This window comes from Plectropomus leopardus, chromosome 3, assembly GCF_026936395.1.
Source record: "Plectropomus leopardus strain MGB_pleo_1.0 chromosome 3, ASM2693639v1, whole genome shotgun sequence".
Taxonomy (NCBI): domain Eukaryota; kingdom Metazoa; phylum Chordata; class Actinopteri; order Perciformes; family Serranidae; genus Plectropomus; species Plectropomus leopardus.
The window spans coordinates 6613480-6639562 of record NC_142178.1 but is presented as its reverse complement, the minus strand read 5'-3'; the positions used below and the strand labels follow the sequence as shown (position 1 = coordinate 6639562).

The window sequence follows — 26083 nt, the reverse complement described above, 5'->3', positions numbered from 1 at the left end:
ACATAGCCCGCATTTCTCAACTTCAAAGCTCAGCAGCAGCACATCAAAGCGGCCGAGAGAGGGGGCCTGTGGAACAGCTTTCCGACAACTTACCATCCGTGTACCCGAGTAGCCTCCCTTTTCCAAAGTAAAGTAGTCCAACAACAGGCTCTGCTACAACCGCTTCGCCGCTGTTCTCTGTCCTGTAATGTCCTACCACATTGGACAATTTGAATGCAGCCAAGAATAAAGGAGAGAAGCGTTTTGCCCTCGACTTTTCTCCCCAGGTAGTGTTTCAAGAAGTCATGGCAGGCGGTAGAAAGTCCTCCAGGCTGTTTCTAAACCAACTGGGCTGAAGGTTTAACTGTGGACTTCAAAGTAACGAACCGCTGGCCTGGTCCCGAAAGATACATAAAAACACAGCGTCTCATCTTCGCAGCGACCAATGAAATAAAACAAAATAAAACGAACGAGAACAAAGACAAATCAATAGAATCGACTAAAAATTGCAGAATATTTTCCGCTTAACAGTCTGTCGTCGCAAGCGCGAGTGTTTCGACGTCCATTGGCGCTTAATAAACTTTTCTAGACGGAGAAAAAGGATTTACATGTATGCCAGGACCTTATCAAAGACAGGCAATCTCGAGCCAACTCCCCGAGGCTTTGGAGCGTCAGAAGTAAGTGATCTGCCGCGCCAATAGTATTATTCTTACAGTCCGTCTGTTACTATACAAAGTTTCAACAGCAACACAAAGCAAACAAAAGCGATACTTTAGTTGCCTGTGGCCTCTTCACGTGACAGGAGGGAGTTTGGTGTGTTCACCTAGCACAAGAGAAGCCATTATATTAGTTAATACAAAACTTTGACAGTTTATTGTCATAACATTTGCATTTATATCTGATAAGTGTACTGTAAAAAAAAAAAAAAAATCTGGGTAAGAGATTGCCCTGAAAAATGTTAAATAAAAAGTAAACATCAATTGAGATTCATAGTTATATTTACTGTTTATGTTGCATTTACTTAAGTGTTTAGTTATATCTACTTAGTTTGGTGAAGTTGCTGCAACTTGAAAATGACAAGTATAATTATACCAATCTTTCTAACTTCAGTAAATCAAGTATATTGTGCTATATACCTTAATTCTGCTGGTTGTAAACTAATCCATTATATTTGTGTATTCCTAAACATGCTAACAAAAAAGAACATGCAAATTTAACGGCATCATTGGCAAAATCCTGTTTTTAATGACCAAGTTAAATTAGATTTATTTGCTTTCCTGACGCTGCAAACCCGTAAAAAGAATAAGGTAATTCCACGTGGCATTTTTAAGTTGCAACAACTTCACAAAATTAAGTAAATACAGTTAAATTGCAAGTATACACTAAATTAAGCTTTCTAGTTATAATCACTTTTTCAAGGCAATTGGTTTCCAAGAATATTTTAAGTAAAATCAACTTGTCAGATTTTACAGGACAGGAATATATTTTCTTATTTGTATATTTGTCTACGGTGTTTAGGGAGTTTGGGCATATTATCCTCATATAGTTCAGTAATATTACACCTTAGTTACAGAATTACCAGAGCAGAGGGAGTGACAGTAAAGAATTTGCGGTTAAATATAATTGTACAATGTCCACAATGACTTAAAATATATTCTTTAAAATATGGCACTGATTTGATAATCCTATAGAGTGTAACTGTCAAATAATTTACATATTAGTCACAGGCTTTTAGCCACAAAGATGTCAACCTAACACACTTGCCAGTTCCACATTCAGGGAAAATGGCACAGCATGACATTTTGATTGAAATTGGACAGAGAGCAAAGGCAAGAGCTGTTCTCTAGTCTTTTAATTCACATGACTTCCCTAATGTCATTGTGACAGAATCTTAAAGAGTGGGTTAGACAGTGATCCAATCCCATGGTACTTCAAAGGCTATATTGTCCCTTTGATGTTGAAAATCAACTTTAAAGGAGAATATAATTATATAAGTCAGACGATTCAAATTCACAAAACTCTCATGATGGTACAGGACAAGAAAACTAATGAAATACAACTTTTCAGAGTTCCACAAGTGGTGATTAATTCATGCTGAGTTGTACATAGAGAAATAAGCATGCTGTGAAGCAGTTTCCATGTGGATTTATAGTTGTGTGTAAATCTCTCTCCATTTGTCCAGATCTTTACTCTCGGCCACATGGTATTAAGGTGACTTGAAATCTCATCCAATCACATCCAGCATGACCCTTTTTACCCTGCCTATTCAAGGTGGGAATATCACAAAGTTATGCCGCCTAGCCAAACTGTATTTGAGGTATTGCAGAATAGGGGAAGAGTTGCCTGGGGTAGCAGTTGGAACGTCAGGTTGCATTCGGCTGCGTTATCAGCTGACGCCACCCATCTGCATATCATACTGCTGCATTAGGTGCTGTATGGCCAACAGGGGACGTATCATAACACATTGCCACTTGGCGGTGTATCATACCAGTGCAAAAGGTGGCTTTTGGTGTTGGTATCTTACACCGCAATCACTAACAAAGCAGCGGTATTTGACAATTTGAAATGAGAACAGGCTGGATGGGACCATGGGCAGGATGGGTGTGGCATTTTGACAGTGTTATGCACGAGACAGACTGCGGAGCATTTAAAAAGCAGCTAACAGCAGGTAGTGGCTAACTCAAAGTAGAACAGCAGCCGAAAATGTCTGCGTATTGGGAAAACAATGAGATTTGGGAGTTCCTTACCCTCAGAGAAGAGGGAGAGAACAGCTGTTATATAAAAAGACAGTAAATAACTGTCTGTCACACTAGAGGCTGATGATGTTGTGTTAAACATCACACCAGTCAAGCCTCTTTTGATTCCGTGATGTTGGCATGCTGTCTAAAATCATGCATTGGAGTGGCATGATGTTGCTGTCATTTGTATAAAAAGGCAAAGAAGCTATAAAGAAAGCACTTCATGTGGCCCTATAACATGATCTCTGTAAAAAGGGCTACTGTCGATTGCTGGTTAATAATATTCAATGACCATAGACACTTATTATTTTTAATGTAGATGTAGTACATTCTCACAGCATCCTTGAGCAATATAGGTCACAATTTTTCAACTGCTACCCACAACATTATAGTTCTGTTAATGTTTTTGAGTAATTTTAACATTTTAACATTACAAATATGCACAATAGTGAGGCTTTCTTGTTTTCTCATTGAAGCACAGGCGTCTACTTGATTACATTGACATCCTGCCAAGCACTTCCTGCATGCTGTGAGCTTGTCTGAGGATTGAGTCCGGCTTATTTCAAATGTAATCTTTTAAAAAATTTTCACTGCAAGGTGTTATCACAAAGCCATATGATAGCAGACAGTCTGGTCTCTTTGTGTGTCCGTCTGTCTTTGTTTGTGTGCACGTGTGTGTTACAGTGTGAATATGGAGAGGTCATTCATAGCCACTGTTTATACTGGAGAGCCGTGTAAAACAAACATTTCTGACACAAATCCAAACAGTCCAGCATCAAAAATGCACAAAAAAGCTTCCTACACATCGCAATGGGAAGTGCCCGCTATCTGTGAGACGGAACACAAAATCACAAAATGGGTCAGCAGCGTTGGCATCATGATGTTGAAGGGGCACTTGGCAGATCAGCGAGGCCCAAATTAAAGCCATGAAATATGTAGCCATACTGTTATCTGAAGGCTAACTTCTTTAAAGTCTGCTTTGAAAGGAGAATTGAGATATAGAAGGGTTATAAAATGTAATTTTTGAAGTGCAGGACAATCTTAAAAGTGGGATATTTTGCATTCGGGATAAGATGTTATCTTCATTCAAATTAAATTAGGCCGCACATATCACTGCAAAAGAAAAAAGAAGTCCGCAGACAGTTTAATTTTTGCTGACAGGCTGGAAGCTTAGTTCATGCTTTGCTCAGTCTGCTTTTAATGACATGTGAAGATCAGGCTATTCAAATGTTTAGGATGTGTTTTGTTAACTGTTTGAAGCCTGAGCAAATTGCCTCTCTTTCTTCCAAAAACATGGGAGGAAAGCAATGAGCAATAACTAATTACTTGCAATTTTTGGAACATTTGGAACAAGTCGCTCATTGACTTTTTCCCCATGTTTAGAAAGAAATTACACTAATTCACTCTGTGTTCGGAGGATTAAATACTTATATAAGACTTAATAAGTTTTGGATGCGTTATATTCACGTAAACTGGGCTTGATTGTCATTGCACCTTCTGTATATACTTTTTTGTGTTCTTTATATTCTATTTTTCATTTGATATTTTTATATTGCTTCTATATTTTGTATCTTATATGTTATTCTATTTACAGTTACTAAATTTTTTATTTTTCCTCCATGTTAAATGTTTTGCACCAAAACACCAACTCAGATTCCTTGTATGTGTAAATGTACATGGCAATAAAACCTGATTGTGATTCTGATAAAAGGTGTGCGAAAGCAGTACAAGAAAAGTGATGTCACGTCAGGTTTCAAAGGGTTTATGCATTCCTACAAACTATACTGCTGCCATCACAACCAAAGTACAAGTTGCTGTAGTTTTTTTTACATTCATCTGCAAAGTGCCATGAGACACTGAACTCACAAGACCACACCTGTTGACCCTTAAATTCCCACTCTTGTGTTTAGCAGTGACAAAAGAGAGAGGGTGCTGTAAAGTAGCCACAAGAAGCCCCTTTTTGAAGTTGACCCTGCCCTGACCCCTTTGTTGGGGCCCTAACCATTTCACAGGAAGATCCGAACGTTTTAAAAGCACAATACAGGACAAGAGTGCTGCCACTGACTTGCTATGAAGCCCCCAATAAAACGGGGTGACCTGCGGGCTAATTGAGAGCTCGTGGTTAGGAAGAAATTAAAGGCATCTGGCGTATCACCACCACAGACTGAAAATGGAGCTCCTCTTTAATTAGAGTCTGCATTAAAGGAACAGAGAAAGTATGCATTTCACTACTGTCAGTACAGGTGTCACATCAGGATACATGGAAACACACAGAGGAATTTAATTATAGTAGTGTGCAGAAGAAAAAAAACTTACTTTCTTTCTTTCTTTCTTTCTTTCTTTCTTTCTGTTAGTACTGTACTGCAGACGTTTTTGATGGTGTATCATTAGTTGCATCAGTCAAACAGTAGGCCTTTGTTCTCCCTTTTTGTCGCTTTTTCATAAGAACTTTTGGATTTGCATCATATCACAGCCCCGCAGTATATGTTCCCCACAATGTGAACAATAAATTCCGTGCAGCCCCGTTTTATCGCCCTTTTCCTCCGTTCAAATCCTTCACTCGTGCTAAAATAGCACAGAAAAACAGAGGAGAGGGTGGCTAATTGCAAATAACCCAATATTTTGGAGTTCAAAGGCTGTGGTGGGTTTGAGTGATAATTTTGGCTGAAGCATCACCATAAACACTAATAAAATTAAGTGCGTCGGAGGGAGGAGGGGGCGTGGCCAGGCATCCCTTTGAACAGACCCTGTGATCAGTTCCCCCTCTCAATTAGCGTATTGTCCACTTGTCCTTTCAGCTGGGAGGGAGGGGGCAGTCTCCCCCTCTAGCTTCCCTTTGAAGTGATTATCCCTTTATCTCAAGCCTGAGCGAGGAATATCTTGGGGGACAATGGCAAATTAAAGCCCATATGGAGAGAAGCGTGAATGTCTGTTTGTAGGCTCAGAGAGAAATAGTAAAAAAAGAGCGATGGAGAAATAAATAGAGTGAGAGGAAAAGAGGGGCAAATATCATCATTCTGTTTGCATGAGCTGAAGGGTGAGTGGTAGATGTCAACACTCATTCAAAAAAGTAATTTAGGGCTTGTGCCTGAGTTGACACTTGTAGCAGAGACTTTAGAAGAGCTAAAGGAAAGAAGAAGGGAGGGGGGAACGGAGGAATGGAGAGATAGAAGGATGAGCATGGAGAGGAGAGAGGAGTGCAGTTGTCAGCAGAATCAGATGGCGGTCAGGCAGACAGGCTTGAAGAAGATACAATTAAAGTGTGGAGTTAAGACGGGCTTTGAAGTTGGACATGGTGCATAACACCCTTAAAGTTTGAGAAGCCAGCCATTCATCTGCTTGTTATGGCTTGTTAAGACCATTCCTTTTAAACGGCCCAATTTGAGAAAATAAAGTTTAATTTTAACTTTGGGGAAAAGTCTAAATATATCAAACGTGACAGCAATCAGGTCAGGTTTTGAATAGGGCGAAAAAAGAAAACAAACAAAAAAACTGGACTGGTCATCTTTTGATATTTGAGTAGGGGATTTGCTGAAGAAGGTGTGGGGGTGCGTGTGAGCGCTAAAGATGAATAATTACTTTCTTCTTCCCACTCTGCCTCTTTTTTCTTACAATCCTGTTTTTCGGTGGCTTAAAAGTTTAATAATGTATAGAAACAATGTCTGTGATGCTTGGCCTAATCCCTTTTGGCTTGGCGAACCTTTGTGGTGACTGAAACCCTATCTGATGTGTGCAAATGTTTGCCAAGCCAGCATGTACAGATGTACAGAATGTGCTTCTGTCTGTCCTTCATGGTAACAGCTGAAAAATAAGATGGAGTTCTGCACACTACCTCACTGCATGAAGAATAGAAAACTTTTTTTTGTCTTTTAAATCACAAATTATATTTACTAGTGCAGTGCCAAACATGCCGGTTAGAAACGGGCCAATTGTTTGGCCAGTGGTACAGCTGCTTGCAGCTTTTTCTAAGAACCGCTTAAGCAAACAACTTCACTCACAACACTGCACTTAAAAGGTACAAGTGCCACAGAATAATTTACAAATGTTGACACAAAATCTTACCAATTTGTTGTTTGAAATTAGAAGAATATTTCTATTAAACTCATCGACAACCGTTAGTCTGTCTTCAAAATTTCAGAACATTGGGAACATAAAGAAAAATGATTTTCTAGGATTGAATTAAGTATTTGGGGACACTATTAGAATTCATTTAGAGTATTTTTTTCCAATGAAAATTCAACAATATGACGAAAAAGCCATTTCTTTTCAAACTAAATATTCTTGTATAACAAAAAGTCATAGTCTGTATGAAAGTCTGTTTCATTCTCAGCTGACGCCATCCAGTGGCGTATCACACAGATGTGAAAGGTGGCACATAATCTTTCTGTGTTATGGAGTACCGGACCGTAATGGCCTCTTTTCTGCCCTGCTTATGAGTTACTATTGCAAAAAAAGTACACCAAAGATTGCAGCTACTTGTGGTCAGAAACACAGTGAGTTTGTCTACATGGACATGAATAACCCATGATAAGGTTTTTACAGTATCCAGTTTATGGGTTTGTACCATATTCAATTTATGAGAAACCCCAATATGCTAGTTGGAGTACTCTGAAAGCAACTGGGATGTATAAACAGAACATGAATAACCCGATTTTTCTGTGCTTGTGTAAACAGCATAATATTATCAATGACTGGGATAAGCCTTATAAATGGGTTATTCGTGACCATGTAATTGCACTCAGTCAGTATGTTTACACAATGTTAAAAAAAATATTGTGTTAGTCCAACTAAAACTGGACTTTTAAAATACATGTAAACATGTTAGTCCAACTAATATCGGACTAAGTTGAATTTCTTGAAGTTGGACTAACACCCAGATAATGAGGTGAATTCACACTTTCATGTATACGCCTCAACCAGACCTGAACTAGCCCAGGTGCTCTGTTTATGCTCCATAGTCCCTTACCTGGAAGTCAACCAGCATAAACTCATAGAAAAAAAACAGTGAAAAACAGAAGAAGAGGAAGGAAAGAAAACAAAACAAGATGAAGGTACAAAGTAAAGCGAAGAGTATGCACAAAATGTACAGCCCCAAAAAGTTAGCCATGTTGTCCCAGTTCAACAAGTTGGACATACAACCATCAATAACTAGATTCTCCCCCAGTGCTTGTATACTGAGACAAGGACAGTAGTCCACTGAAATGGCCTAATCGAGCAATAACTGTAGCGCCACTTAACTTTGCATGTAAATGTATTGAGTGAAATACTCATGGTGAGGCTTTAGTCACAGTCTGCGGAGCCCTGAAGCCCTGCCCCCTATGCTACACAAAGCCCTGCCCCCTATGCTACACAAAGCAACTGTTCGCTTGCTCTTCAAAGTTTATTAGTATTGGGCACATCGTTGGGTCCCCAGCAAGTGTGATTGGATGAACACTTCTCAACATATACTAAGAACAGACAGACAGACAGAGATTCCTTGCTTTATAGATGGACAGTGTAATGAGTATTGTTAGCACAGTATATATAATCTGGTGTATGCTGTCCTTCTGCACTGAATGCTCTGTATAACTGTGTCAATTGTTCCTGCAGTAATTCCACTAAAACAGTTTGATGTGTATTCATGATGTTTATCAATTTATCACGCTTGACACATCAAGTGATTCCTCTTCTGATTGTGAAAGCGAGAGAAATGTGTGAGTGTTCACTTTGAGCTGCGTTAGCCATCCTTAATGAGCATCAGACAAATGATGTAGAAAAATGCTTGATATGAAGCAACGGTCAGGCCTATTAGAGGCTGAACAAAACTTGTTACAGACCAACGCTGGTTTAAACTGACAAAGGCTAACTGGCCAAGGCACAGCCTGACAGCAAATCCATGCACTGATAAGGCAAATGAAATGGCCCTATTGATCAAACTATCCAGTGTTCAGCTGTTTGAGCTCTGGACAAGACAGCAGCGAGAGACGACAATGACACCATAAAACCAACAGACCTGACAGTACATTGTTTGATTTAGAATCTTTATTCTACCATTTTAGACGTGCTCCAACAGAGTGCAGGCGATTTCTGTGTCCATACACAGTGTCAGATTCTGTGGCAAAAACCAAACAGTTCAGTGTGTGACTGGCAATATCCAGACTAGCATTTCATCACCTTGATACGCAGGACTTTGGTGGTGGTGATTGTAAAACTAGTTTTCTATCCACATGTAGCCCATCTCGCCTCAAGCTGCACCCTACTGTTTTTCACAAAGCATTTCATAGAACACAACAACAAAACCCACAATCACAGTGTTTGAGGTCGATGAGAGCATAAATACCAAAGGGTGGACAAAATAATGCAAATGCCACATGAAAAGGGACCCCAACTTTGAAAAGAGTGGACTGTGATTACAAAGGCAGCTACACAGGCAAATTAGGCTGAATGCTGAATTAGCAGTATGTGTCAGCTTTAGAGGACTAACAACTGACACGTGTTCATGTGAAGTTCCAAAGAGTTAAAGTAGTTACTCTCTGGATTACAAATGCAACTGTTGACACTATAAATGTGCAAAAAGCCAGAGGCTAGAAGGGTCTCATATATGTTGCCATAATATTCCAAAACTAGAGCCCATCTTGCAATGGGATCACTTCAGCTGTGGTCAGTGAATTAAAGCTAATGTGGGTCAGAGGTGTAAAGTGAGTGGGCCAGTGACCTCTTCCCAATTTCCTATCCCTCTACTTCTGGTGACTTTGCTTGTACCATACCCATCCAGCCTTCATTTTGATTTCAGCTACACATCTGTAACGTTTTGTGAGCAACAGCATCTTCCCCACTTTCTACATATTAACTTCCCCCTTCCTTGGATCACAACCATCTTTGAACTCGGCCTCCAGTGTGATCTCAACTACATGCCTGTAAAGCTTTGTGACACTGTCTTGCATTATTGGGATGTTTTGGCATTTACGAAATCTGTCCTCAGACAGACATACAGTGTAAACACCTGGTAAAACACCCTGGTAGTTCTTACTTCAACTAGTGTCACCACTACCACATTTTGTCATGATGACACACACATAGACTCACAAGGTGAAAACAGTAATTGCTGTGGTGGCGTTGTTGCAGCTGGTAATTATACAGTTATCTTCTTTAACTAGAAACAGTCATCCCAAGTCTCAGTGACAGATAGCTAAGTAGGTATAGCTTATTTGCAGACACTTTTGTTGATATTGGAAGATTCTACAAATCCTGGAATAATGTTGAGATTTTTTCATCATGTATTGTGAATGCATGGTGACAATAGTGACATTTGTTTAAGAGTAACAAGACTAACAAGAGTAAACCTGCTAGAAATAGGCTATAGACTCCTTTCCCACTGCCAGAAGACCAGAGATGTGTACATGACTCTGCAGCAGATGACTATGCCTCTCTGTATGTGTTTGTTTTTTTTTTGGTATGTCATATGACATCATGGGCAGACCAGTAGTAAACAGTAGAAAGCAGCATGGAGGTCTGTGAAAATATTACGGCGGTTACTTCTTTTTATATGTCCTCCTCTTTCAAAGTCATTGCACTAATTTGGATCGATGCTTGAGTTCTGCTCGGACAGAGATGGACAGTATTTTGTGTCAATGCATCATTGCATCTCATCAGTAAGGGGGCTAAAATAAGCGCATTCATTTAGATGTTGTGTTGCAATCAATGCCGATCAGAGGTGGAGAATAGAAATACCTGTGACTAGTGCACAGTCATTTGACGCAGATGTGAATGCTGATTGTCACCTTTCCCATTACATTAAAAAATTAGATGTTAGTAGGAGGGGAAAAGGGGCTTGAGTCATGGTTAAGAGTAGGTGACTAAACAGTTGTCCTCTTCCCCACTGCGCAAATAACTCTTCTGGCCTTTAAATGCAATCGGAATGCGCATGATCCACATTCACACTCAGTTCAAATGACTCTGCAGCAGACACGGGTTTTTTATCGCCTCCGGCTCTGATCGCCATCGATGGGAACACAACATCCAGGTGAATACGCTAAATTCAGCTGCTTAACTGGCGAGATGCAATGATGCACCGTTACTAATTACCATCCACCTCCTCCCAAGCAGCGTTAAAATACCAATCCAAATAGTTCTTCACTGACTTTGAAAGAGACGCTAAATAAGTAAGAGATATATAAAGAGAAGAAACCACTGAAAAGTTTCTGCAGACCTCTGTTTCTGCTGCTGTCTACTGTTTGCCTGTTCTCGAGCCTATCTGTAATGGTGCATGGACACACCATCAAAACTCCCACATGAAAACTGAACTAACTACACGCCATTCACCAATCCAAGCTACACAACCTTACCTTCCACCTTGGGATACTTGCCGAAGCACCCAAACTTTTAACTGGAACTTTTTTAAAGTTAAAAGACAATGTATTCTCTGCCATGACTGGTAATACAGGAAACATAAGTATAAGTAATAGTCTTCTATCCTGCAACAGCTTCTGCTGAGTCCTTGAGCAAGGTATCATTCCTTAGTTTTTCTAATGAAATACTTTTTGCTATAAAAAAGAGTGTTTTTGTTTGTGACTGTTCAGCAAAGTTCTGCGCAATGAAAACCCCCCAACAAAATCAGATGGATATTAACAGATGCAAAATTGCCTCAATGAAATGAGAGGGAACAAATACGCTCGTCATAAAAATCCATAAAATTAAATCTATCAGATGGAAGTTTTGGTATATATGATTACCTGCCAATCATGTGTGGCGATGGTGTGTTGTGTTTATTTATCTTAAATGTTTCAGTATGTGCATGGCTCACTCTTCTCCGCCAGCTTCTAACTGATTAGATTTGAGAACGGACCTCCTATTGATTGTTTTAAACATGGTATGTTTACATTAAACATGCTTGTACACGTTTCACATACACTCTCTTATTCTTTCCTGATGCGTTTGCGTTTGTGTGTACATGTGTAGGATAATATGCATGGAAGTAGCATGTTTATATCTGGGGGATGGTGGGTGTTTGCAGTGTTTTTCTAATGTGTGAATCTAGTGTTAACAGACCTAACCGTGAATTCAAAGTCAAGGAACACAACAACAAGATTGCTTGAATTTTGCAAGTTAGTTAACTGGTGCTTATGCAGACTCTCATGGTTTTGGTGTGAGTCATACACTTATAAGGCTGTGCCTCAAACTCTGACAGTCCCCAAAAGTATCTCACACTAAATCAGAAACTGCAATTACAAAGCAAAGCAGCCTGGAAGTACAAATGAAATGTGATTTTGTGCAAGGGTTTTTGTGAAAAACAAACGTCTGAAGCTCATGGCTAGAGGTTTGTAGCTCAGGTGTTAAGATTTGTGTGTAAGAGAATAACATAACAGTGTATGAAAAGTAGCACCAATTACTTTTTTTCTGAAAATGATAAAAAACGAAACAAAACATTAACTTTTGGCGAACATTGTGTGTCTGTACCATAGATGTACAATAATACCTAAATACCAAATGGTGCCTATTCATTCTAATGGTTGTTCACCTGGCGCATGCACCATGACAAGGTTTTAATTTCTGGGTTTACTTTTGGGGTTATGGTTTACTTTTACTGGGCTCATAATTTACATGTTATGACGTTGCAGATTTTTAAATAATTTTTTTTAGCTCCAGGAAAGATTTGCAAATAGAGTGCCCCAGGTGTGATGTTTTTCTGTAGACCAATGTAGGCAATGCAGAAGAGCACTGCAGAAAATAAGCTCAGTGGCAAACAAATGTTTCTGTTACTACCATTGTTTATTAAACAAGATAAACTCCACAAATGAACACCACTTTCAGGATTTTTGAAGCCTAAATGCAATTGCCAGAAGAAAAAAAAGGTAACTTTAGGTCATAAACAAACTACACAATGGTCATGTTCCCACCTCAACAAGGCTGTAAAGCTGTGTTTGTCACCACTTGATGTTTTGTAGTCTCATTTAGTCACTTTTTAGCAGCCGCCTTTTTAAAAATACATAAAAGCCTCAAACTCAAAAATTGAATAATTACTGACGGTTTTTATATCATAGAACAAAACATGAAAGTCTCTTCATCTTGTGTTAACCACAGACCTTAATCAGGGCATCTAACCAAAAACCTATTCAAAAACCCATTGACTTTCTAGTAAGGGAACTGCAAGTGCTGAAATGCTTACTTATTCCCAGGTTTTAGGACTGATTGCTTGGGCACTCTAAAAAACATCTATGGATCAAATTTTCAGAATAGAAAGAGTAATAATTGACCTTTTTTGCAGGTGTCGGTCTATTGTCCATAGTTTCACAGTAGTGGTCCATGGAGATAATGCTTTTTGAGCCACATGGGATTTTTAGTTTTGCTTCAATACTATGAATGACCACTGGGAAAAATTGCCTGTAAGGCTAAGCCACTTCCATGGAGCCTGATCTGTGCAAAAGAGTGGCCATTAAGTTCATAAAATACATAAATAAAACTTGCAACTGTAAGCAGTGCCAATGTGGTGTGCATGCATATGTTACTTCAAAATGTGCACACTAGTGCTCAAGTGCATGTATTTGCTTTTATAAAGTTCTAAACATATACGTGTGTGTTCTTGACTTTATTCTGCGAGGTTATGATATTGTTACAAGATGAAGAGTTAAACCCACCTACTGTGAATAAAGGAAGTCCCGGAAACAGCAGAGGAGAGCAATCGTCCAGGACCTCAGCTCTGGCCAGCTGCATATTGTTCGTTTATTCCCGAGAGAGTTTCTAAATCCATAACTAAAACTAAGATAAAAGTGTTTTGACCCTATTGTGGGATGTTTCTCAGTGTCATGCAGCTACACAGCAGGTGTGCAGAGGGAGGGTGAGTTTCAAAACACACTGCACAGCAGATAGGCAAAGAGGAACATCAACAAAGCATTGCTGCTATGCACCTCACTGACTGCTCTGACAACCAACAGGGGAAACATTCCCACAGAGAGAAAAAAGATGTGGAGAGAGGGTGTAGAGGCAGAGAAGAGATGTAAAGTGAAAGACAGAGAGAGGAGAGAGGGGGAGAGGGTCAAAATAGAGAGGAAGACAAAGAAAGACAACAAAGATGGAAGAGAGAGAAGAAATATATCTACATCTTTTATACATGTTTTATTTCTTGTCTATATGCGTCAACAACACTGAACCTCGGATCACAATTTACATGTCATTCCAGAAGTGAAATTTGTGGTTTCGTAAGACGAGAACAGCAGAAAAAGGGAAGAGAAATGTAGGCAGACACAAAGATACAAGTGTCGAACAATAATGGAAACACCTGTACAATCTATTGTTATCAGGTACAGCAGCTGCACGACAAACACGACATTTGTGAAGCCTGTATGTTCAGTTTGAGCTCAGCCTGTGGCAGACGGGTTGATTCAGCTCAGTTTGACAATTTTGTTGTTATGGTTTGCACTTTTCATTTAGATAGCATTGTGTTGCAAATGCACTCATTAATAGAGTAATAACACTTAAAGCCCCTAAAAACTTTGCCTTGAACATCAAGCACTTCTCTATGGCATTAAATATTCATGGCAAAAAAAGCAACATCAAAGATTTCAAAAAGCATCTTTAGGTAATATTTTAATTTTACAGTTAAATGCTTAAAAACTTCAATCTGCCTCATTAAAACTGCGTGGGTGTGGTTTGATTAAATATTATTGACAGTTAGTATGTTTACATGAAAAATCCAAAATATTGTTAGTCCGACTAAAACTACACTTTTAAAATACATGGGGGGAGTTAGTTTTTTATTTAAAATAAAGATAAAATACGACTTTTTCAACTTGTATGTCCCTCACGTAAGACAAAATTAAAAACACAAGTCTCTCTTCCCCCCTCATAAGTAACGAACAGTCCCTATCCTTAACCACAGAGGGAGGCTGGCTCAATAGGAGCACACAGAAAACGTCCAATTTAAGTCAGATTGATATGTTTACATGACAGAATAGCTCGACTTCCAATCGTATAATCTGGGTGTGTTAGTCTGATTTAAAGATTTAATCCGATTTCAGTCGAACTGGCATGTTTACATGAGTTTTAAAAGTCAAGTTTTAGTAGGACTGACACAGTAATTCCACTTTTTCTAACATCGTGTTAATGAACTGACTGTTACTTCTCCAGAGCTGCTAAATGTGTCAACAAGGCAGCGTGAGAGGAGCATGCTCCACTGTTTGGCCTCCCACACCTAAAGGTGATGGAATAGGTGAAAGAAAAGAAAAAGTATAAAGCGAGAGGGCTGACAGAAAGCAGGAGTAAGATACCCCCCTCACCCTTCCACTCCTCCTCCTCCTCCTCTTCCTCCTCCTACCCTCTCTCAGAATAAAATCCGGTGCCATAAAATGTAAGCGCGGGCAAACAGCTCCTCCCCAGCTTGTCGGGGAGTTTGTTTTAAAGTGGAAATGAGGCTGATGGCGCACTTGGCGATTAGCCCTGCGGCTAACATGAAAGGAGAGGAAAAGACAGCTGCTAATTTTCTCCTTTGACCTTTGGCTCCCGCTGGTATTTCATACAAACGCTGATTTATGGAGGAGACTAACAGCTCACTGCTACTGCAGGGATTACCGTAAGAGAAAGAGGGAGAGAAAGAAAAAAGGAGCTGACCTCTAGGACTCACAGTATCTCCATTCATTCATTTCATCTTTTTGTTTCTATCTCTGTCCTTTTTACTTCACATGTCCTTCTCCTCTCACCCGAATCTCTTTGTCGATTTCCCTTTGTTTCTCTGTCTGCCTGCCTTGGTGGATTTTCAACTCTTTATCTTTTTCCATCTCTATTTGTAGTCTGTTTCTGTCTGCATTTGTCCTTCATCCTGCCCATCCTTTCCAGCCGTACTGCTTCTACATATCCACTGTGAAATCAACATTTACAGCACATTAGGTATATATGAGACTCCTCCTTGCTGTCACTCTCATTATCATTACAAACTAGCAGCCTAAAAACAAACCCAGACATCCTGACGCCCCGTGCTGCAAAAATGAGAAAGATGACACCCTTCTCTGAGCGGAAGATCTCTCTCATTCACCGTGCAGACCCAGTTGTGAATATGAATCCATGTTATGTCCCAGCACTTTAGCTGCAGGGAGATCCCATAAAAGTCAGTTTCATGCAAATCCCATGTATGGATGGCTCCCATGTAAGGAGGCCCTGAAATGCCTCTGGGGCAGCAGAGACCCAGGAAGTGTAGATCTGGGAGGACATTCCCTTCTTCCCCTCCTCTCTCTTCTATTACCCCTCTATTGTTCCCTCAGTTTGCCACAGGGGGAGAGAGAGGTGCAGGCAGGGAACAATTTTGAAAAAGCCATCGCTGGAAAACCCCACTTCAAACACTGTGATAGGATATTAGCCTGCAAATCACAGCACCATTGTTCCTGTTATGCATTCAGTGGAGCCATCCAGTGTAGAAAACAGTTACATGAAATAAAAACCGTGTTTAGATCAAGAGGCAGCCTCCAAGGCTTAAAGATGAAGCCGATGTGGAAGTGCTAAAAACTGCAGTTCCTCTAATGTCCACCTGAGGCTGACTCCAAAACAGAGTCAATCCCCATCGACCTTCACGTTAAAAAACCCAACTTTACAGCAAAAATAAACTTTTGCAGCCTGGTACCAAAAACATTTTTGGTCTCGATAATTTCAACATTCATGACAACTGTCGGGGGATGGATTCAGCAAACAACTCAAAGCAAACAACACATATTAGGTCAAGAGGGTGTGATAGTAACAAATGTCTTCCATTTGGCAAGATTATTTTTTAGCCACTGAACACTTTAAGCCACATTTAGGTAGTCTTTGCTTTGTGTTTTTTTAAAAAAAAGCTATGTTCATATGATAACACCGTGAAAACATATTCACGGATCTGCTAAAACAACTGAAAATGCTGTAGTATGCATGCTAGGTGTAACTTTGTATTTGCAAACCATAAAAGAACACCACGCATGCAAACCATGAACAACAACAGAAGGGATGGCGTTTTCAAAAGATTACACTCTGGAGCCCAGACGTTTGCATTTTCAGGCCCCTGTTGTCGTGTGAGAGGAGGCCAAACTAAAACAAAAGTTTTAACATTTCATGCAAGAACCGTTGCCATGTAAACGGCCCCTTTCTAAAATTTATTTGTATATGTTTGTGTGACTTGCGCATAGTAAATATAATTTGTTCCTCTCACACTGCATTTTGTTTTTAATAACTGGTTAACTAGTATCTTGAATCCATCCTGTCTTCTAGGGCTGGGTAATAAAAATCGATTCATCAGTGCATTGCAATATGTTTTTCGCCAATTCAATATCGATTCATAAAATCCTGAAATTAATTATATCCGTTGTAATGATGCCCTGCTCCCGTGGGAGCAGTGTGAGTGCTGCCAGAGTGTGATTGACGTTGTTCAGAGGCTCTGCTTGACCCCCAAACAACGTCTGTTTATTCATTAAAATGGCGACAGTTGTGCGAGGTTGCAGTGTGTTAAAATCAGCACTGACAACATTAATAAGCCGACGTTTGGATACACAAAGTCGATAATAGTTACGTCGTGTGTGAGCCTCGTGAGTCAGTGCAACAACACGACGAACCTACGTGACCATTTGAGCCGACACCAAACAGATGTTTTGCAACCTGTTGCTAACGCTAAAGCTAAGGATCACACACAAATGCAGGTAGACAAATCCTGCATAAATGTTTATTACTTTTCTTAAGTTTGGCTCAGGCAAAATATGCACTTTTCTGTACTTTAAATGTATTTTAGTTTTAATTTTTATTTAATAAAGAATAATGTAATGGTAAAATAAGTTTTGGTGTCAGTTTGTTCTAAATCAATAAAGATAATACACGCTTTATTGAACTCATATCGGAAGGTATTCTCATGAATTATCTGGGTATTTCTGACATCAACACATGAATCACTGAATCGATATCAAAGCAACTGGATCAATATCAAATCGAATCGAAATCGAATTAAATCGTCACCCAAAGAATCGAAATTGAATTGTGAGGTTCTTGACAATACCCAGCCCTACTGTCGTCTGGTTGGATTGACACAGATGACCACCGCCCCCTAGTATGGAGCGCTACTTCCTCTCACACAAGAAAATGTACGTGCTAGCTGGCCACTGCGGGGACTTTCTAGCGGAGACACAGGCGCTGTAAGGTGACCCAACAGTCAGCTTTTAATGCTGCTAGTTTGTTGATATTGGTTTGGTGTGTCTGAGCCTAAACAAGCTGTCTAAACACATTTGATCTCAATTTTATTCTTATGTCAGTTCTTATTTTCATGAGCATATGTACACCATCTAGTATCATATAGTACGCACTGTATATTAATAAGTTAAGCATCATTTTGAAGGCTTCATATTATTCACAGTAATGCCTTTACGAATATGCCTGAAATATCTTGCCATCAGCTCTTGCACACATTTTCTCCAATACTTTTCAAATATCGTTATCTTCTCTTAACTATGCAGTTTCAAACTGCAAATGTCGAGCTTAGTGTCATAAGCTGTGACACAACAGGGTGGAGGGGGCTCCCATTTTTTAATTATAACACTTCCCCCAAAAATATCTGTGTGCGTCTCAGGATCTAAGTTCAGTTTTGCTCGTTTTACAATGTTTTTATAAATGAGCATCCATATCTTGGAGCAAGACCAGCTGAGGCAGATCATAGCAAGAAAAATCCCATGAGCGCCGCAAAAAGGATTCATAAATAAAATGTTCACTTTCTTTAAAGAAAATAAGATGTCAGAGCTCAGTAACAGGCATATAAGTAGTATGTCGAGCATGATCGAGGTATTTTCAATGATGCAAAGGTTTATTTCTCTCAAGAAATTCCTTTAACATTAAATTACAAAACAAAGCTCACTGTTCCCAGACAAAACACATCAGTAACATACAAAATAAATAATACAAGGAAGTCAAAGAGTCAAAACAAGAGCAGCTCGTCCACAGCCAGACACAACAACCATGACAAAAGGCAGATGTGCAGCGTGTTAAAGTTAAGTAACCAAGGATTTCCAAAATCTGAGTAGCTACTCTTCTAACTCGAGGATGAAACTCTGTTCCTGTTTGTTTTGGACTAGAAAAGGGAACATGAAGGATACTTGCATTTCCCAAATTGAGCCAAGACTGAATAATAACTTGATATTCATATTGAAATTAGTTTTTGGGTGGAATATGCCTCTTTAAAGGAACAGCATGAGGGGAGATGTGGTGGTGTGTAGTGGTGAGGATTGCAGATTGCAACCAGCTTAACCATCTCCCAGTTAGAATTCCTTCAGTGTTTATTGTTGAGCCTGTTTGTACAGGGAGCTGAATTATATACAGAGGTCTGCTCCTCCAAAACAAATAGATCAGGTGATCAGAGCTGGTAAAAACACTGAATACAGTAGTTTGATGTTACAAATCAGTGTTTCTTGCATGCTGTTTGGCTTAAGATCAAGAAGCTCGGGAGGTTTTTAACTGAGAGCTGAATTATCCACAGAGGTTATTTCCTCTCCAAAACAGATGAAACTAGTGATTTAAACTGGTAAAATCACTGAATAAAGCAGTTTCACATTAAAAAATTTATGGTTTTCTGATGCCGCTCCTTGCGGCCGCTAACTATGTTGGCCAACGTGAATATGTGAATGTCCCTATTTAGAGCAAGCATTTGTTATGACCATTCTGGGCTACTGTAGAAAAATGGTGGCGCAAAATGGCGATCTCTGTAGACGATGACCTGCTCCCTATGTAAATATAAATGGCTCACTCTAAGGTAACAAAAACATGACAATTCTTCAGATTTATAGATTATACCCAGTGAAAAAAATACGTATTATATTGTATTCCATTTCTGCCAATATATCCCCCTAAATCCAACAAACTAGACCTTCAGCAAGAAAACTTGTGGTGCTTTGACCCCAAATCAACATAATAAACACAATTTAATTCTATTAAGAAGCTTCTTTCTACTACTAACCTCTAACCTTAACACTTTATAACCTATATGTCAGGGTATTAATGGAGGGCCAAACTCTATCTTGCAGCCATGTTCTCACAATTCCTGGTTTCAACTCTCTCTCTCTCTCTCTTTCTGTCCCTCCACCTTTTGTTCTCACCCTCTGGGTTTCATTCAGAGTTCAAGCAGGTCATTAGCAGAGTGATTACAGTGGGAGAGAGGGCGTCCATTAAGAAAATGCAAGTGTGTGTGTGTGTGTGTGTGTGTGTGTGCGCGCGCACATGTGCCTGTCTGTGATCGTCATGTGAATGTGTGCATGCATGTGTGTGTCTAACAGTGATCACAATGTGTGTGTGTATCAATCACTCCAGTGTGGGTGACGACGAGGAGCTGTTTGTCTTTCTCATAAAAGGGAAAGGGATCAAAAGGGCTGGTCTACCAGCTGGACCTTCAATCACACAGGGACAGCGTGACTTTAGAGCCCTGGGCAGCTGGAGCTCTGGGGACTAATGGTGTGTATGTGTGTGTGTGTGTGTGTGTGTGTGTGTGTGTGAGTGTTTGAGTGTTTGTTGAACCCTTTTAATCACAGTCCCTGCGCATTTTCCATTTCCATGCTTGCTATATACTTTAAAGGATAATTCTTGTTCATTACAACTTGAGTTTTACATTCATAGTTTGTGCCCATAATTTCTTAATCAGTTATGACTGTACTTGGCAATTGCTGAGAGTCAATAAATATGTCAGTTGTTTGGTAGGATTCTATTACTGTCTTTATCTGAGTTAAAAAAATGTGTGCACTTGAAATGTTGCTAATATATATATATATATATATATATATATATATATACATATATATATATATATATATATATATATATATATATTATATTATTCCTACATTTGATGCATTAATCGTGTATTCTAGAGAGTGTCAAAAAACAGTGAAACAAGCTCATCACAATTTTATCAAGCCAAAAGAGACATCGTCAAATTGTTTCTATATATAAAATTCATTTGCTATCATATATGATATCATATATAATCCTCACATGTGAGAAGATGAAATGTTGGCATTAATACTTGAAAAGTGACTGAAATAATTATGGACAATGAAAAAAAAGCTTAAAAATACAATTATTCTGTAAGATTATTTATTTTTTATTTAATTATGATAACTAAATTTTCTTTTCAAAATACTTTTCTTAATCTACTAATGTCTTGCAATTTGCAGGACAGTTCTTGCCAAGTTTTTCATTGCCTTCTTCCCATATTTTTGAAAGAAATCAAACCAGTTTGCTCAGAGTCCAAAGGTTTAAAGATTTAAATACTCATAAAAAGTGTCTGAATGCAGCACAAAAAAAGTGATGTCGATCCGGGTGTTAAAGGGTTAAAACCGGTTTGATCATCTGACAGTATGTGGTTGTTGCTCTGTCATGATATCATATTCCCTGAATAAAATGAACCTGATGGTACAAAGTTATTTCATGTAATATAAAAACAATAACCACAACTTTTGGAATATAACAGGTTGAAGGTAAGTGAAGTTATACTTTGATTTCATTCTGTAAAACGTTTGAAGTTTATGGCTTGACATCAGGACTACGATACTAACGGGATTACTGCTAGGCCCTTAGGGAGTGTGCTGGGCTTTGAAGCTAATTTTCATAGTGGCCAAACAGTGAAATTACAAATCCAGAGCCTGTCACGTGATGCCATTGCCATCACGTGACAGGTCATCTTCCACAAAGACTTTTCCCCATAGACTTAGGTTAGGAAAGAGACATTTGTAAATTAGTGGCTAATTTTGTTTTAGTCACAATCTGCGTGAGATGACTTGCTTCGCTGTCAGGATTTAATCCATTCAGTCTGGTAACATTTGGAAAAGTCTGCAGGACCTGTACGATTAAATACTTTGTTCTTTTTCAAGTTAGCAGACAGCTAAACTGAAAGAGCTCGGTGGCAGTTTGTAGTGTGCTTGCTCTGTGGGCCCAGTGGTGCAGAAGAAGCGCCGATCAGCTGGGTAATTTCATACATTGGTTTCATGCGCCACTGAGAAACTTTCATAGGAATGAACAGAATCCTGCCTCAAATGCTGTATCCAGGGTTTTTAATAACATCCACGATTATTCCTCACACTAGCAAATGTGTCTAAATAATCACAGCATCCCTGATCTAAGCCTAGCCAAGGACCTTTGATGCACGTCATCTCTATCTCCCTGCAGTTCTTGTCACTTCTCTCCTCTGTTCTATCTATGATGCACCAAAAACAACGACTGCATTCATTCATGTACCATGAACAAGCTTTCGAAGGAATCATACTGGAGATGAATTTTCTGGAAGGTGGTATACTACAATCAAGTGAACTCAACCCAAATTTAAAGTCAAAAACAAGTACTTACCCATTGCTGCATGCAAGCTCTTTTCTCATGATGTGTCCTCAAAAACATTAGTCGCCACCTACAAGACACAAACACAGAAGTATTTATTTAGAGGTAAACAAAAACAAAACAAACTAATCTCATACTATATAACTTTTAGTGTGTTGTATAATTTCCAGTTGTTTCCACCACTCAGTACGTTAACATGTGCAGTTCAGTGGAACTACGGTTATAGCTCAGTTTGACCATTTAATTGGACTACAGTCCCTGTCCCAGTATACAAGCACTGGGGGAGAATCCTTTTACTGATGGAAGAATGTTCGACTCCACCATGGTAGGTGGCGATATGCCCCATTTCAGCTAGTTGCTCTTGTAACCATCTTGTCTTGTTTTCTTTCCCTCTTCTCCTTCCTTTGTTTTTCCCGTCTTTGCTCTATGTGTTTACGGTGTTTGACTTCCGGGTTAAAGCCCGGCACGGGAACTATTGACCATGTGCAGAACGCCTAGGCCAGGTCTGGCCAGGCCTAGGTCTGGTTGAGGTGTATATATGAAAGAGTAAACCCAGCTGCATTATCTAAGTGTCTTAGTCCAACTTTAAGAAATTCGACTGAGTACAATTTCAGTCGGACTAACAGGTTTAAATGCATTTTAAAAGTCCAACTAACACAAAACACAAAAAGTCCAACTAACACAAAGCATCATGTAAACATTCTGACTGATACTCGTGTTTCTGGCTGTTTGGACCAGTGAGCTGTAGGATCATCTGTGATATGGCACAGACTTGAGTGTTTAGCTGCATGTTGTCAGAAGAACAGGAATGCAACAGCTACTGCAACCAGAGTTCAGCAGCTCCGCAGATGAGGTTAAAGCTCAAAATCCCTGCACATTCTTGCCAAGACATTCCACCGACATAACTTATCATATTTCCTCTCAAAGCCCCCTCACAGCTCCAAAGTTCCAAAATGTCACCCTACTTGCTTTTCTGCCCGATATAAATCACCTCTCCGCTTCACAGAGGAGAGAGGATTTCACCTGGGTGTGTGTAGGTGCATACATGTGGGAGCGTATGAATGTGTGTATATGTGTGTGCATGCGTCGAGGCAGCAAGATCAAAGCTGCAGGAGAGGCATTAGAGTTTGAAGATCTCGACACGCCTGTTGAACCTGCCATGTTGACAGATTCTGTCTGGGAGCCTTGTCCGGACTGTCCCTTTTTCTCAAGAATTAGTTTTGGGTTTTGCCATTTATTTTGTGTTTATTAAACACAATGATTAAAAAAAACAAAAGAACTATCAACACAGGTCAACTAAGAAATCAAGACAATCCTTTAATCTTAAACGAAACAATAATCTTTTTCCTAAATCTAACCAAGAGGGTCTTTCTGGCAGAAAGAAAGAAAGACAATCTGTGCCGTGTTTAATTAAACATATCAGTTATGTTTGGTGATGCATGGACAAACTGCCATTGATTTATGGCCAGGCACATAAGCGTGCTTGGAAATGCCCTATTGAGCGATTTAAAAATAGTGTTACACATTTGGTTCAATGTTGTTATGAAACATTGGACAAACAATTTCTGATGTATAGCCTTATTTGTTTTACATCACGCACATTATTGCATTCCTAGCGCCCCCACATCTTCAAAATACAATGACATATCCTTTTGATAACCTCTGATAAGAAAAGTTAGTACAAATCGGGCCCACTGTTTAGGAGATGTTTATTAAAAATATCAAAATTGCGTTGCAGTGCCCCCTATTGACCAAACACATGGTTCAACATTTTTCGATAAATCCTGTCAGTTTTGAATGATTTGACAAACAATTTCTGATTTACAGTTTGATTTGTGTAATGCCACGTCCTTTTTTTGCATTTATTGCGCCGCCTGGTGGTTAAGTTAAATGAGACGTTTAGGGTAGGACGCTAGTACTGTAGACATTTCCTGCAAGTTTCATGATGACTGGCTCAACTGTGATTATTGATCAATATCTTAAAAACACAATGAGATTCAACACGTTTTTAATAAGTTTAAAGGGCTTTGTCCACTGATGATCTACAGTAAATTAGGTATAAATCAGACCTATGGTTTAAGTGGAGATGTAAAAAAATGTGTTTTTAAAAATAAAAATAGTGGAATATTTCATTTGGTACGTTGATTGTTCTCAGGCTTTTTTTTGTAGAGCACTTTGGGCTGGACCTGTGTTTCAAACCCCAAGTCAATTGTACTTGCAGTGTGAGTGGTGTGGCCTTTCCAAAATGAAATTTGTGGCCCTTAATTTTAGCACCCCTATCTGGCCAACTAGCATCATACTTGTTGAGCAGCATTTGCACACAACTTCCAGCCATTGGCAAAAAAATTCCAGGTATCTAGAAATTAGAAGAAAAAAAAATTCACACTGGTATTGGGTTTCAGCCTATAAAGCCCAAATTAAAAAGAGGAATGGAAATACCCACGAGACTTAGATGAGGATGTTTCTACAATTATTTTGTCTTTTCAAAATGGAAACGTATACACAATAGCAGAAGAATCACTGTTATTTCCCTTACACAAAAAGTGTGTTAAAATTTAGCTCAACTTCAAGTTAACAGGGACTGTATTGAATATTACCTCTAAATCTATACGAATATAACACATGGGCTAGTCACTTGAGAAATTTCAAATGTTTGTCTATTTCAACAGCACACTTTTCAGTAAAGTAAACAAGAGAAGCAACAAAGGTGAAACCAGCTAATCTGTGAGACATCTATGTCATGAGACATACTGAAGGTAATCTAACCTGTTGAGGATACAAGGAGTGGGTGCACCTTTGTCTGTGTGTGTCATGACATCACCTGGTTTGTTCCCGGTCTTTTTCAAGGACTCAGTGGGTAAACAGGTTGTGAGACAAAGTTTCAAAAGCACAGATCAAAGGAGGAGGTGTGTTACAAATGAGGTGAATTACAGTGTAGGAAAGAGATAACCGGTGCGGCGACTGCACTCCTGCCAAAAACCTTTCTTATAAACTCCTTCAAAGGTGGAAGCGAGGTTGACGCAACATCTAAATATGTTCCACTGTGTGTTTATGTAAGCGGCTCTGTTGTTACCTTGTATGTCCAGTTTTAGTGGAGGATTGAAGGATTAGAATACGTCCTCTATGGATTTAGAACACTTTTGAAGTCAAGACTCAGACAAACCTTTCAAAGTCTGTTGTGTAATTTCAAAAATGCATGGTCACCAAAGTAAAACTTAGAATAGTGAGAAGTCTGTGGAAGGTTTTTGACCCTGCAGCAGTGATAGCTAAATGCATGGAAGAAGCTTGGGAATGGTTTCAGACACATTCTTTAGGCAGCCTCAAAAAAGGTTGCTTTTTTTTTAGTCCCCTTGGAATCTGAATGATATTTCAGTCAAAAGGCGAGAGCAAAAGCCTGTGGTTGTGTGGGTGAAATTCGGATACCATCCAATGTTCAAAGCCTTGAAATACATATGCCACACAATGTTAAAGCATTCCTTTTCACAATTTACAATGCATAAACATGATGGTTTACAGAGGCCCAGGGTGATTATTTGCACAGAGGTCTAGTTTCAGCTATTTCAGGTTTTCCTGAGGCTGCCCCACGATGCTGCCCCACAAAGTGATTCTTGAAAGTGTTAAACCGCAGGCCCCCCAGCCTTGGTGAACACGAAACACTGACTGTTTAGACTTCAAATATCCAACGCAGATTGTCCAGACAGCACAAGCTACAAAGAGCGACTCATGCCTGTGAGAAAAGAAAATAAACTGTTGGGGTGGTTATGTTGTTTTTTTGCCATAAATGCCTTTGTCCATTCCTATAATTTGACAGCATTTCACACATCTATGATTTTTATGAATGAGAAAGGTCTGCTTAAAGAAGTATTACACCAGTACGAAGAGGGTCCTCACATTAAACTAGGCCATTGAAAGCTGCAAATACCTTTGAAATTGGTGCTACATGACCAAAGGAAACAAAGGAAAAAGGACTGTGGCATTTGCTTTTGTATAACAGGTAGAAAACCTAAAACTACCCAACACATTCCCATCCCAACTCTTTACATATTGCCGCTTTCCATGTCTACATATTATGCTGTTGG

At 39.3% G+C, this 26083-nt stretch overlaps 1 protein-coding gene across 2 annotated transcripts in view; it reads right to left on the bottom strand.

Annotated features, from left to right (window-relative positions):
• The window catches only part of LOC121942302 (axin-2-like), a 39770-nt gene extending 17735 nt beyond the window's left edge, over positions 1–22035 (bottom strand). Inside the window, exon 1 of one of the 2 annotated variants that reach the window (XM_088075434.1) lies at positions 22017–22035. The gene's annotated coding sequence lies outside the window, so the exon portion shown is untranslated. Of the gene's footprint in view, positions 1–93; positions 570–22016 lie in introns of those variants that run through there. The other variant, XM_042485474.2, reaches the window with a different exon arrangement.
• Positions 22036–26083: the final 4048 nt, after the last annotated feature.